At 38.1% G+C, this 12,994-nt stretch overlaps 1 non-coding gene across 1 annotated transcript; it reads left to right on the top strand.

Moving 5' to 3' along the window:
• The first annotated feature begins 12,551 nt into the window (after nucleotides 1-12,551).
• LOC141645001 (small nucleolar RNA R71) lies at nucleotides 12,552-12,658 on the top strand. The gene has a single exon (XR_012544599.1). It is a non-coding gene; the product is annotated as a small nucleolar RNA R71 (small nucleolar RNA).
• The last annotated feature ends 336 nt before the right edge of the window (nucleotides 12,659-12,994 follow it).

The raw sequence follows: 12,994 nt of genomic DNA, 5'->3' as shown, positions 1-12,994 counted from the left end.
GGTCGTCCCCTCTCTACCATGCACAAAAATGGATACGATGGATAAAGGGATCGATAGTATTTGAGTTTCATTTGGGAGTTTGCTTTTGTTGTTTGTTTTTCCCCCCAATTTCTTGTGGCATATAACATTTGAGAACTCTTTCTTTTGCCATTTCTTTGATTTTTTTGGCATTTTAATACTTGACAACTTTCAACTTTTTGCATTTTCTTTTGAACATTTTCAAAGTCACCCCATATATAGTGAGGGTGCCTTATATTTGAAGCATATGAGTTTTCATTTTTGTTACTCCTCTTTTCTTTTGATGCAATTTGCAAACTTTTTCTTTCCTTTTCATTTCATTTCTTGAACTCAAATTTTTGAACAATTTCTTTTTGTGGCCATTCCCTTTGATGACAAAATATATGGTAGAACATGGATGAATGATGGTTGCATGGTTTCAAGGGTCACCTTGGAATAAACGGTAGCCAAGGAGTTATCACACCACAAGGTACTCTTGACTAGGCCTTAATCCATGGGTCAAAGGATACTAGCATGACACATCCTAGGGTGTTTTACAAGTATTCTAACAAGCAATGTCTTAAGAAGAAAAAGCATCTACTAGGGCCTATGTACACTTGTCAAGCTTCCCAAGTAGACGGTTTCACAAAATTTTTATAACATGCAACTATATGCCATGATGCAACTAACATATATACATCCTAATGCATATGCTTCTACCAACTAGTATGCCAAATAATCTAAATGCAATCCTAAATTCACATTGTTTATACCGCATCAATCAAAATAAAGCCACATAATCATTAACATAAAGAGGAAAAAGGAGATTGGAAAGATCATACCATGCGGTCTTCAATATCCTCTTGTCTCGGATATAGCGTAGTCGATCAATGTGAGAAAGGATGGACAAGCACAATATATACAAAACAATATATACAAGGCTACACTACAAACGAAATGCACATGTTTTTGAATTTTTTAAATTTTTATGGTTTTTATGATTAATGAAATAAAAAGACATGTTTTTGTATTTTTCAAATTTTTTCAATTTTTATCATTTTTTGGAATAGAAATTCCCATCCTCCACTTTATTTTGGACATTGTCCTCAATGTACATGTAGGAGTAGGAATGAAAAAGAAATACATGCTTTTGGATTCTTGTTTTTTTTTTGAAATAAAGTACAAATGCAATGACATTATATGAATGAATGCATGCTCTAACTAAATGCAATTCTATATGACATATATAACAAATGAATGCAATCTAAACTATATTATATGATGCATGATTTCTAGTAAACTATGGTCACCTATGATCAAACCTCCCCAAAACGATTTAAACACTATTTCTAGTGTAGAAAAGAATAGGATTGGTCATTAGTGACTATGCATGAATTCTAGTCTATATGCAACTATCTACATGAATCATATGAAATATATTACAATGCAATTATACTATATGAACTAACTAATGTGAATGCAATATGAAATATAATACAAATGCAAGCTAAATGTATATGTATATAACTAAATGCAAGTGTAAATGTAATACAAAGTCAAAGGAAAGGATATCTTACAAATGGTGGTTTGAGGGAGGTCTCCACCAAACTCATTCCTTGTTGCCATGGTTATTTATGTTGTCCATGTTGCTCAATGCTCTCAATAATCGGTCAAAGGCTTGAGCACAATATTCAAACAAGCATGAATACGGTTTGTTCCAATTTAAAATAAAGCTTGGCAAAGGAAGCTTGTCATCCATTCTCTTCTTCACCTTACCCTTAGAACTTGAGCCTTTGAAATGTTTCAAACTAACAAGCCCATGATTCTTTTCAACATAAGGTATGAAGTATGGTTCATATTCGTCCGGAGACTTCAACTCACCATCTTCTCCTTCAATTTTTGTGGTGATGATAGCATTTGGATTTATCAATCCTTCAAGAGTAGAAGGAGAATTCTCATAACATTGATGACCGGATACCTTAGGAATTGATGTTGTGGATGCCAAATCTCCACAAGCAAGTTCATTTGCAAGTTTGTTCTTGAGCTTCTCCACTAAGTACCCTTTATATGATGTTTTGACTTTTTGGAGAAGGTCCACCATATCATCTCCAACAATCATAGGTTCCATGGTGGGTGCGAAAAGGTCTTCATGGTTAATAGGAAAGAGACATTCATCTTCCTCATGGAAGCATACTTCAAACTTCTCAAGGATAGGCTCCTCAAGCAAGGTGATATCACAAGTCCATTCTTCTTCCCTATTCCAAAGGTCCTTGAAAGACACATATTCCGCATAAGCTCCTTCCTTAGGCTTGTCATCATTGCTATCTTCATACGAATCATAGATAGGGCTTCATTCTTGTTCAATAATTCTTCCTCCAACACCTCAATGTTCACATCAAATGACAAACCCTCATACTCACAAAGGCTAAGAGTACTTGACTTACTCAACCTCATATCTTCTTCATCAAAAACCATACATTCATACTCACAAGAGCTCAAAGGAATTGGTTCTTCCCATTTCTCATCAAGGTAACTCCTTCAAACTCGCATTCATGATCAATGTCTAAGGAATGGTGAGGAGTAGTTACTTGGGCTTCTTTCATTTGGGCAATTTGAATTGCCAACTCCTCACCATGGGTAACAATGCCTTGAAGAACATTGTCCCTCTTTTGGCTCTCCTCTAGCATTTGTTTGAAGAAGTTTTGTTGATCTCCCATCATTTGGAGAATCATATTTTAAATGGGTTCATCTTCTTGTTGTGGGTAGGTGTGAAAGTGGTTGTATTGTGGCAATTGAAATTCATTATGAAGTGGGTATTGGGTGGGTGGTTGTTGTGGATATTGGATGTGGTGATTTTGGTGGGAAAAATTGGGCTAGTGGTTAGGATTTTCATTGTACAAATAGTAAGGTAGGTTTGTGTTGACTTGCTTCTCAAACTCTCCATACCCATAGTCATACTCAAAAGATCCACCACATACTCCATATGTCAAGTCTTGAGTCATCATTATAGCCAATATAAAGAAGCAACTACAAGCATGGAAACTACACAAAAATGGTAAGAACAATCCTTGAGGAACAAGTCCCTCAAGGTGAAAACACAATTAAAATAGACAAACAAGTAAGAACTTAATCACATAGCACCATCCCCGTCAACAGCGCCATTTTGATCAGGACAAGAGTTGGTCGTCACACATCCAATCAAACACATTTATAATACTCAACAAACAACTAGTTAGTGGTAAGTCGGCGTCGATCCATGGGACGGTGTGCTTTGGGTTGTAAGTCTATCTATCTCAATTTATGCTAGTGTCACAATTTGTTTGGGTTTGTAGTTGTGTCTAGACTAATGCAAACAATAAGGTAAAACAAACAATAAAAGGAAGGATGTAAATAAGTGATTAAAAGTGCTAGGATATCATGGGTTCATAGGGGATTCATAGGAGTTGATCCTACAAACATGTTCACAAAGTTGCAAGCAATTAATGTTGTAAAGGAACCGAGTTGGTTTATGTCTTACGGTTCTTAGGAAGATTTGGGTCCCGGAGCCGAATCGATTAGATTGTACAACACCTACAAGTCGACTTACTTCCCTCCTAATCACTTCTATGCATGGTCTAACAAGACTCGTGTTGGTTTATATCTTACAAGTCAAGTTGAGTAGATAAGAGATATGTAAAAATGCAAGGATTCATAGGTTTAGCATTTCATCAAACATAACATGTGCATAGATTGACATCAGAACAAGCAAGCAATTTAATTATGAAAACATATTGAATTAAGCATGATTAGTCCCATGTTGGTTTCCCCTAATTACCCACTAATCCTAGTTAAGAGACTACTCACTTATTATCATGGTAAACATGTCTTTAATGGTGTCAATCATCACAACAAGTGTAAACATGATAAGAGAATGAGGAAATAAACAATAAAGAGTAAAGAGTAAAAAGGGTAAAAGAATTATACCAACTTAAGATGATCCAAATAATAAAGCAAAGAATAATAAAAGAAACTTGATTGATTGATGAAGGGTTGTCAATCCTCCAATAATAACCCAATAATCTTCAATTACCCAATAATAAACTTGAATAATAAACTTGAACAATAATTAAGGAAAGATTAATGTGTAATTTGTGGAAAGATTAAAGAGTAATCTATTTTAATCTACTCCTAATCTAATCTAAGGAGGATTGATTTAATCTAATGAAAGCTTGATGGTTTGATTATTACAAATGGGGTATATATAGTAGAGCATCATTAGGTTAAGCAAGGGTATTTTAGTAAATAGCATTGCTAAGTTTGAGTAGGGAAATGCTGTAACACCTCGACCCAAACCGGGTCGGGAGGGGTTACTTATGATAGCTCACCAGGCTGTGTACATGGCCCACAGATCAACACGTGTACTTTATAGCGCATTTTGTCGTCACTCATGCACATCCCAGAAACCTTCCCAGGAGGTCACCCATCCTAAGACTACTCCCAGTCAAGCACGCTTAACTTTGGAGTTCTTTCGCATGGATGACCATAAAAGAAAGTGCACTTTGTTGATATGAGTAGTATTTCCAATCCCTTTAAGCACTTGTCATTTAAGCCTATCACTGGACCTCTTCAATTACCGTGGGGTGTTACAGTCACCTCCACTTGAAAAACGCAACGTCCTCGTTGCGCCTGGGAGCATAACCGCTAACCCAGAATCCTCCCCTGGTAGGTGTGTGATCACAATGGAGCGTATAAACACTGCCTCCAGGAGCGTATAACAACTGCCTCCGATCACCACACGATCGCAGGGTTCCTCTGATACCACTTGTAACATCCCGACCCAAACCGGGTCGGGAGCGGTTACTTATGATAGCTCACCAGGCTGTGTACATGGCCCACAGATCAACACGTGTCCTTTATAGCGCATTTTGTCCTCATTCATGCGCATCCCAGAAACATTCCCAGGAGGTCACCCATCCTAAGACTACTCCCAGTCAAGCACGCTTAACTTTGGAGTTCTTTCGCATGGATGACCATAAAAGAAAGTGCACTTTGTTGATATGAGTAGTACTTCCAATCCCTTTAAGCACTAGTCATTTAAGCCTATCACTGGACCTCTTCAATTACCGTGAGGTGTTACAAATGCTCCTCTTGAAAAAAAGATGCGAGTCTCCTTTTTGCTAGTCTTTCAAAAATATGCGCATCTTGAATGGAGAAAGAAGAAGACGAAAGTTGCTGTAAGGGAATCTGAGCGGCCAAGGGGTCGGGACGCTCGGATTGTTGTAGCAGAGGACGAGCGGATTCAAGCACGGAACGCTCGGATAAAAAGAACGGAAGACGAGCGGATTTGGAAGGTGGACGAGCGGATTCCTGTAGCAGACGAGCGGATTGGGTCTCGGGACGAGCGGATTGGTGGACAGCTTCATTGTTTGACCTCGGATTGTAAAACGGACGTCATTTTCTCATCCGGCCTCCTATTGGAGTGATTCAAAAGCCTAGATCACTTGTTTTTTCGACGCCGTTCCATCTAGCATATTTTTATAGCCAAAGGAGCAATTCTTGGTTTGGGTTTCGAGCAATTTCTTCTTGTAATGCCTTCCCTCTCGTCATTCTTACTTTTAACCCTATGATCCTTCTATATACTCTTTATTCCTACATCCTTGGTCACCATTCTTGCCTTCTCTTCATACTAGTCCATCTAATATCGTCAAAAAGCTTCTAAATATGCATGAGAGACGGGAATTTCCGTCTAATTGTCTTCTTTCCAACAAAACATACAAAATGCACTAGGAAAGCAAAATAGAAAGTATTTGACGGATAAAATGGCTATGGAATGTTATAATAGTATGCAAAATAGGCTCAATTAGGGGACTAAATATGTGCAAATAATGTTCACATCACTACCATGCACAAAAGTGGTATTAATGGAAAAAGGGATCAATAGGTTTTGAGTTTCATATGGGAGTTTGCTTTTGATGTTGTTATTCCCCCCAATTTCTTGTGGCATTTGACATTTGAGAACAATTTCTTTTTGCCATTTCTTTGATGTTTGGCATTTCAATACTTGACAATTTTTAACTTTTGCATTTTCTTTTGAACTTTTTCAAAGCCACCCCATTTGTAGCGAGGCTGCTTATATTTTAAGTATAGGAGTTCTTATTTTTGTACTCCTCTTTTCTTTGATGCAATTTGCAAACTTTTTTTATTTTAATTTCAATGCTTGAACTCAAATTGATAAATTTTTGTGCCCATTCCCTTTTTGTTGACAGAATGTGATAGATGTGGAAAATGGTTGCATGGTTTCAAGGGTCACCTTGGAATAAACGGTAGCCAAGGAGCTATCACACCACAAGGTACTCTTGACTAGGCCTTAATCCATGGGTCAAAGGATTTTAGCCTGACACATCCTAGGGTGTTTTAGAAGCATTCTAATGAGCAAAGTTTTAAGAAGAAAATGTATCTACAAGGGCCTTATATACACTTGTCAAGTTTCCTAAGTAGATGTTTTCACAAAAATTTTCCTATAATGCAACTACATGCCATAATGCAACTAACATTTATAAAACCTAATGCAAATCCTTCTATCAACTAGTATTCCATATAAACTAAATGAAAATCCTAGAGTCACATTGGTTTGTACCACATCAATCAAAATAAAGCCACATAGTCATTAACATAGAGAGGAAAAAAGGAGATTGGAAAGATTATACCATGCGGTCTTCAAACTCCTCATGCCTCGGATGTGGCGTAGTCGATCCAATGTAATAGAAGGATAGACAAACACAAGTATATACACAATGTATAATTCTACACTACTAAGAAATGAACATGTTTTTTGGTTTTTCAAATTTTCAAATTTTTATGGTTTTTGATTTTATGAAATAAAAGAACATATTTTTGTGTTTTTCAATTTTTATCATTTTTTATTTTAAAAGTCAAGTTAGAATTTTCCACCCCCACACTAGTATGGGCATTGTCCTCAATGACCAATACGATAGGAAATTATGCAAGCTAAATAAGAATGCATGATTTCTACACTTATATGTCATATATATATATGTATATATATATGTATATATATATATATGTATATATATATGTATATATATATATATATATGTATATATATATGTATATATGTATATACATATATGTATATATGTATATACATATACATATATATATATATATATACATATATATATACATATATACATATATACATATATATATATATGTATATATGTATATATATATATAATTGATGCAATCTATTCTACTCTATATGATGCATGATTTTATTGGTTGGAGAGCTAGTTTAGATTAACTCCCAATCCTTGTGTTTGAACTTCCCCAAACCGAGTAAGACACTATTTATAGTGTCAAAAAGAGGGAAGTTCATGCACAAGTATGCAATGAATGAAACTAATTTGTCATTTTGGATTTTCAAAAGTGGGAACAAAATAAGACACCTCAATGGAGCCGAGGTGGGAGTCCTTTAGATGTTGCTAGGACTCAAAACAAATGATCAAGATTAATTTTTTTTTTTTTTTAAAACAAGAGAAATAAACAAAGCTAGAGGAGGAGTAGGAAACTCACAATGGAATATGTGGCATCCTCCAAAAAGCTTGTCAATCCTCAATTGTTGCTCCTGGCGACATCCTCATCACTATCATCATCTTCCTCATCAACTTCCTCACATATTCTTCTTTATCTACCTCCATTTACCCGGAGGCTTCACCACTCTCCTCATCATCATTTGCACTTTGCTCATCTTCCTCTTCTTCTTGGCAAGAGTCATTACCTTCCCCATCCTCAACTACAAAAATCTCCTTCCCCCTAGCGACTCGACTATCCATGTTAGCATCTCTAGAAGCACTTGGGAATAATACTTCCCTATCCGCTCAACTAAGTAAAGGACATGAAGGATCAAGTAGTCCTTGCCTAGCTAGACGTATGAGGAGTGGATATTGAGCACGGTAAGAATTAACCCGATCTTCATGAGCTTCCTTATGCATATGTTGCAATAGTTGGGTCAAGTAGTCGTTGCCTACCATGACATTAGAGTCACTTGGTTTTAATTCATGGTAGGCAAAAGGATATGGTGGAGTCACAATGGAGGAGGAAGAGGGCTTGGCATTTGATTCCCTATGTTGCTTCATAATCTCTTCGGCTTCATCGGAGACGGGTAGTAGGTAGTTTGGGCTATGAACGGCAATGCGGCATATCTTGTTAGGCAAGATGAAGGACTTAGCATCCTTGATGAGCCACTCAAACTTGTTGTCAAAATTATCATTCTTGACCCAATGAAACTTGTTAATCATAGTAGCCAAATCAAGGAGGTTGCTCCCTTTAACCGCTTTGTATGTGTTATCTTTGTTGAAATCTCGGTTAAAATGCTTGGCTAACCTCGTCACTAATCCTCCATTCACAATAAAAGCCGCCCCATCTTTCCCATTGTCAATTTCAAGCCACCAATCAAGTAAAAGTTGAAGGATATTGTATTCTTTGGTGAACTTGCTATTGATGTTCATGGTGGATTCAAGGTAGACAAAATATATCTCGGTAAAGTGGTTGGTGCCTCTTCCTGCAATTAAAGTGTTGCCCACAAACTTGTGCCATACTCTATTGCACTGATGGTGAACATAAAGAACATGGCACTTCCGAAAAGACTCGAATTTTCGCCCGGTTATTGCTTTCCAAAGGGGTGCGGCATCATATTTCAAAGGCTTTTTCTCATAATAATAGTGTTCTAAAAGACCAAACACTTCACCAAACTCTCTCAAAGACATTCGTCTATCCTTGTTCTCAAGGAGGAATTCAACATTTTTTCAAGCCTCTACCTTAGTCACCTTCAAGGAGCTTACAAACTCCATGGTCAATGAAGGGTAGGTCAATTCCTCCATTTCGAAGAGGGTTAGCAATTTCATGGACTCAAAAAATTTCCCAGTTCTTTCAAGCACACCCAACTTTTCTAAGGCATCTTGACATATAAACTTGGTAGCTATAATAGTCTTCCTAGTAAGGGATACAAATGCTTTCCTATGAGAATCGGTTACGAAAGTTACCTCCGAAAATTTTTGCAACTGTTTAATGACCAGAATAGGTGTAGCTTCCTCAATAGGATTTGCAATCTCTTGAATCTCCACCCTTGGATGTACCACTACCATAGCCTTTGAGGCAAGAAGAGCTTGTTGCCTTTTTGATAAATTTGAAGTTTCTGGTGCCTTGTTTCCACCTTTTGTTCTTGCCATGTTGTTCTCCTTGTCAAATTTGTATCAACAAAAACAATGTTGTGCTTGAATGCTCCTTGTTTCCTCAAGCTTCAATCAATTCCCAATCGATTTTGGGATTTTCGAAATTGCCTTCAAACCCTAGAAAATTGATTCAATTTATGAGGATTTTGATGTTTGGATGGTGTTTTGTTGATAAAGGAGTGATTTAATTTTGATTTGAGGAAGTTTTGTTTTGATTTTGGTGAATTTGGTTGAGAAAATTGTGTTTTTGAGTGAGGGGATTGAGGGTTTTGGGGGAGAAAGGATTTGTGTTGTGTTTATAAAAGATAGAAATGAATTGGGGATGAGGAGATTGAATCCCGTGTTATAGCTAAATAGCAGCGAGGGATGCTCGACTTCTACTCGGGACGCGCGGATCCTCAACCAATACCTGCTGAAATTTCCAACCCGTGCTGGGACACGCGGATCCTGCTCAAGACGAGCGGATTCTAGTCTGGGGACGCACAGATTCTTCTGAGGATGCTCGGATTCAAAAACAGCGTGGAATTAAAATTTTGAAGCATGCCAGGACGCGCAGATTGCTCACAAGACGAGCGAATTATGGCCTGGGACGAGCGACCTAAATATGTTCTGCTCAGATTTTGTAACAGTCCCCTTTCTTCAATTCTAGCACTCCCAAGACCTGCGTCCTAGAGCTAGGATGCTCGAATGCTCCTTTGGGACGCCCGGATTATAGCCAGCTAGAGCGGATTCCCTCCTGGGACACTCGGATTCTCCTTTGCACCCACGAGCTCAGTTCTGCCCGTGGGGATCTCCTTTTCCCGTATCATCCTTTTTTTATTTCCTTTGTTCAACATAGTGGGTGCACTACGAAGGCTCGTTTTGCCTAGGCATTTGCTATCCCCACACTAGATCAAACACTACACATCAAAACACGTTAAAACACCTCCCTCACTTTCTCTCATAACAAAAATCTTGATCAAAGCATGGAAATATAAATCCAAAAATGACAAAAAAATGCAATACAAGAAATAAAATGCGAGTTAAGGGGTTAGAATATTTACAAATGGTGGTTTAGGGAGAACTCCACCAAACTCTCATTCTTGAATTAGATGTCAAGGGGCATAGCTAAGGTGTTGTTGATGTTCCTCAACACCTTGTAGAAGTAGTCGAAGGCTTGTTTATTTTCATCATAAAGATCGTGCATAGATCTTTGCACATTGTTTTCTTCATTATGGTGATGACCCATGTCAAGAGGATGACAAGGATCAGCTAAGCCTTGGTCTAAGATCATAGCATTGCCAATATAAGGATTGACTAATCCTTCAAATTCGTCATCCCATAGACCACAAACTTCACTAGCTTGATCCCCTATAGTATCATGTGTTGACAAGAGCAACTCTTCTTCTTTGTTGTCATGGCCAATGAGGCCTTCTTCCTTACTTGTAATGATGGGTGGTGAGCCATTCAGGCTGTCATTGTTGGAATTTTCTTGCTCTCCGGATAAAGCAACTTGAGGGTTATCCACTTTCTTCTTTCATATGGGTGGTGATTCTTTACCCATAACTTGATATTTGCATTGAGATGCTATCTTCTTCCTATCACTTTCTCGGATATAATGGCCGATCTTGAAACATGGCTCATGTAGTCGGGGACCTCTCATCGTTTTATACAGATTAAAAGTGATTGTCTCATCCCCCACTTCAAGTGTGAGCTCTCCATGTTTCACATCAATTACCGCTCCCGCGGTGTGCAAGAAAGGTCTTCTTAAGATGATAGGAATGTTGGAATCCTCCTCCATGTCTACAATGACAAAGTCTACCGGAATGAAGAATTTGCCAATTCTTACGGGCACATCTTCCCACCCCCCTAATGGTATTTTTGTTGATCGATCCGCCATTTGAAGAGTAATGTTAGTGCATTTGATTTCTCCCATTCCTAGCCTCTTGCATACCGAGTATGGCATGACACTTACACTTGCTCAAAGGTCACATAATGCTTTGTTGATTGTAGTGTCGCCAATGGTGCATCGAATAGAGAAACTTCCCGGATCTTTGAGTTTTGGAGGGGAACTTCCTTGAAGAATAGCACTACTCACTTTGGTAAAGGCAATAGTCTCTAGCTTCCATATGGATTTCTTCTTAGTAAGAATGTCTTTCATGTACTTTGCATAGGCCGGAACATGATTGATCAATTCCGTGAATAGGATTGAGACTTCTAAGTTCTTCACAATTTCCATGAACTTTCCAAGTTGTTCATCAAACTTAGGCTTAGCTTGACGACTTGGGAATGGAAGTCTAATCACAATAGGCTCTTTTTCTTTAGCCTTCTCTTCATTCTTCTTCTTTGCAACTTCATATGGTGGTGGGTTCTTCTTCTTCCTTAGAGTTCTCCACAAGTTTTTACTTGTCACTAGAATTCACAACATCTTCATCAATTGGCCTCTTCGGCCCTTCATATCTTGTACCACTTCTCAAATGGATGTCACTCACCGTCTCATATCTTGGGGGATTACCTTGAGGTGGTAATTGCCCTTTTTGTCTTTGAGAGCTAGAAGATGCTACTTGGGTCATTTGAGTTTCCAACATCTTGGTGTGGGCTAGTATGTTGTTGATGGTGATATCTTTGGCTTGGCTATCTTTTTGCATTTGGGTGAAAAATTCTTGTTGGTTCTTTTACATTTGGAGGACCGCTTTTTGAACATCAAAGCCTTGGTGATTGGTTTGATTGTATGAAGGTTGATTTTGATAACTTTGGCTTTGGTTGTAAAAGGGTCTTTGAGCTTGATTTCTCATTGGAGGTGGGATGTATGTTGGTTGAGGGTTTTGAACATTTTAGCTCTTGTATGAAAGATTTGGATGGAATTTAGTATTCTCATTGTAATTGTTGGAATAAGGGGTGCCACTCTTGTATGCTTGGAAAGCATTCACTTATTCATTTGTTCCTCTACATTCACTTTGGTCATGTCCCAAAGTTCCACAACTCTCACATACTCCACTTGGAATTGAGGATGATGCCACCATAGCATTAACATGTTGTTTTGGTGATTTGGAAGCTTCATCAAGCTTAGCCATGGCCTTCTCAAACTTCAAATTGATGGTGAAAATGTGAGCACTTAGTTGGGCACCCAATTGTGTGATGGAATCTACCTCATGCTTTTCTCCTCTAGTGGCCTTTCGAGGCCTACTATATTGTGAATTATGAACCGCCATATCTTCGATTTTGGCCCATGTTTGATTGTCATCAACTTCGGTAAACATCCCATTGGATCCCATATTGAGAATGTTGCGGGAGTCTTAATATAAACCGTTCCAAAATTATTGCACAAGGAACCACTCGCTGAGTCCATGGTGTGGGCAAGAATGACAAGTGTCCTTAAATATCTCCCATGCCTCATATAATGATTCTTCATCCCTTTGCTTGAACCCGGTGATTTGGGCTCTCAATATATTGGTCTTCTCCGAAGGATAAAATTTCTTGTAGAAAGCAAGTGCTAGCTTCTTCCATGAATCAATACCAAGGGTAGCCTTGTCTAGGCTCTTCAACCATTGCTTTGCGGTACCGATCAAAGAAATTGGAAATAATACCCATCGGATTTGGTCTTGAGTAACTCCGGTTTGAGAAATCGCATCACAATAGTCACAAAAAGTCTCCATATGTGAATGAGGGTCTTCGCTAGACATCCCTCCAAATTGAGTTCTCTCAACTAATTGTATGAATGCGGATTTGGCAATGAAATTACCGGTTAAATGTGGTGGTGTAGTAGTACTATTTGGTAGGTTCTC

The sequence above is a fragment of the Silene latifolia genome, chromosome 2, assembly GCF_048544455.1.
Source record: "Silene latifolia isolate original U9 population chromosome 2, ASM4854445v1, whole genome shotgun sequence".
Taxonomy (NCBI): domain Eukaryota; kingdom Viridiplantae; phylum Streptophyta; class Magnoliopsida; order Caryophyllales; family Caryophyllaceae; genus Silene; species Silene latifolia.
The sequence above is the reverse complement of the archived record's forward strand: the minus strand, read 5'-3'. Positions and strand labels throughout refer to the sequence as shown.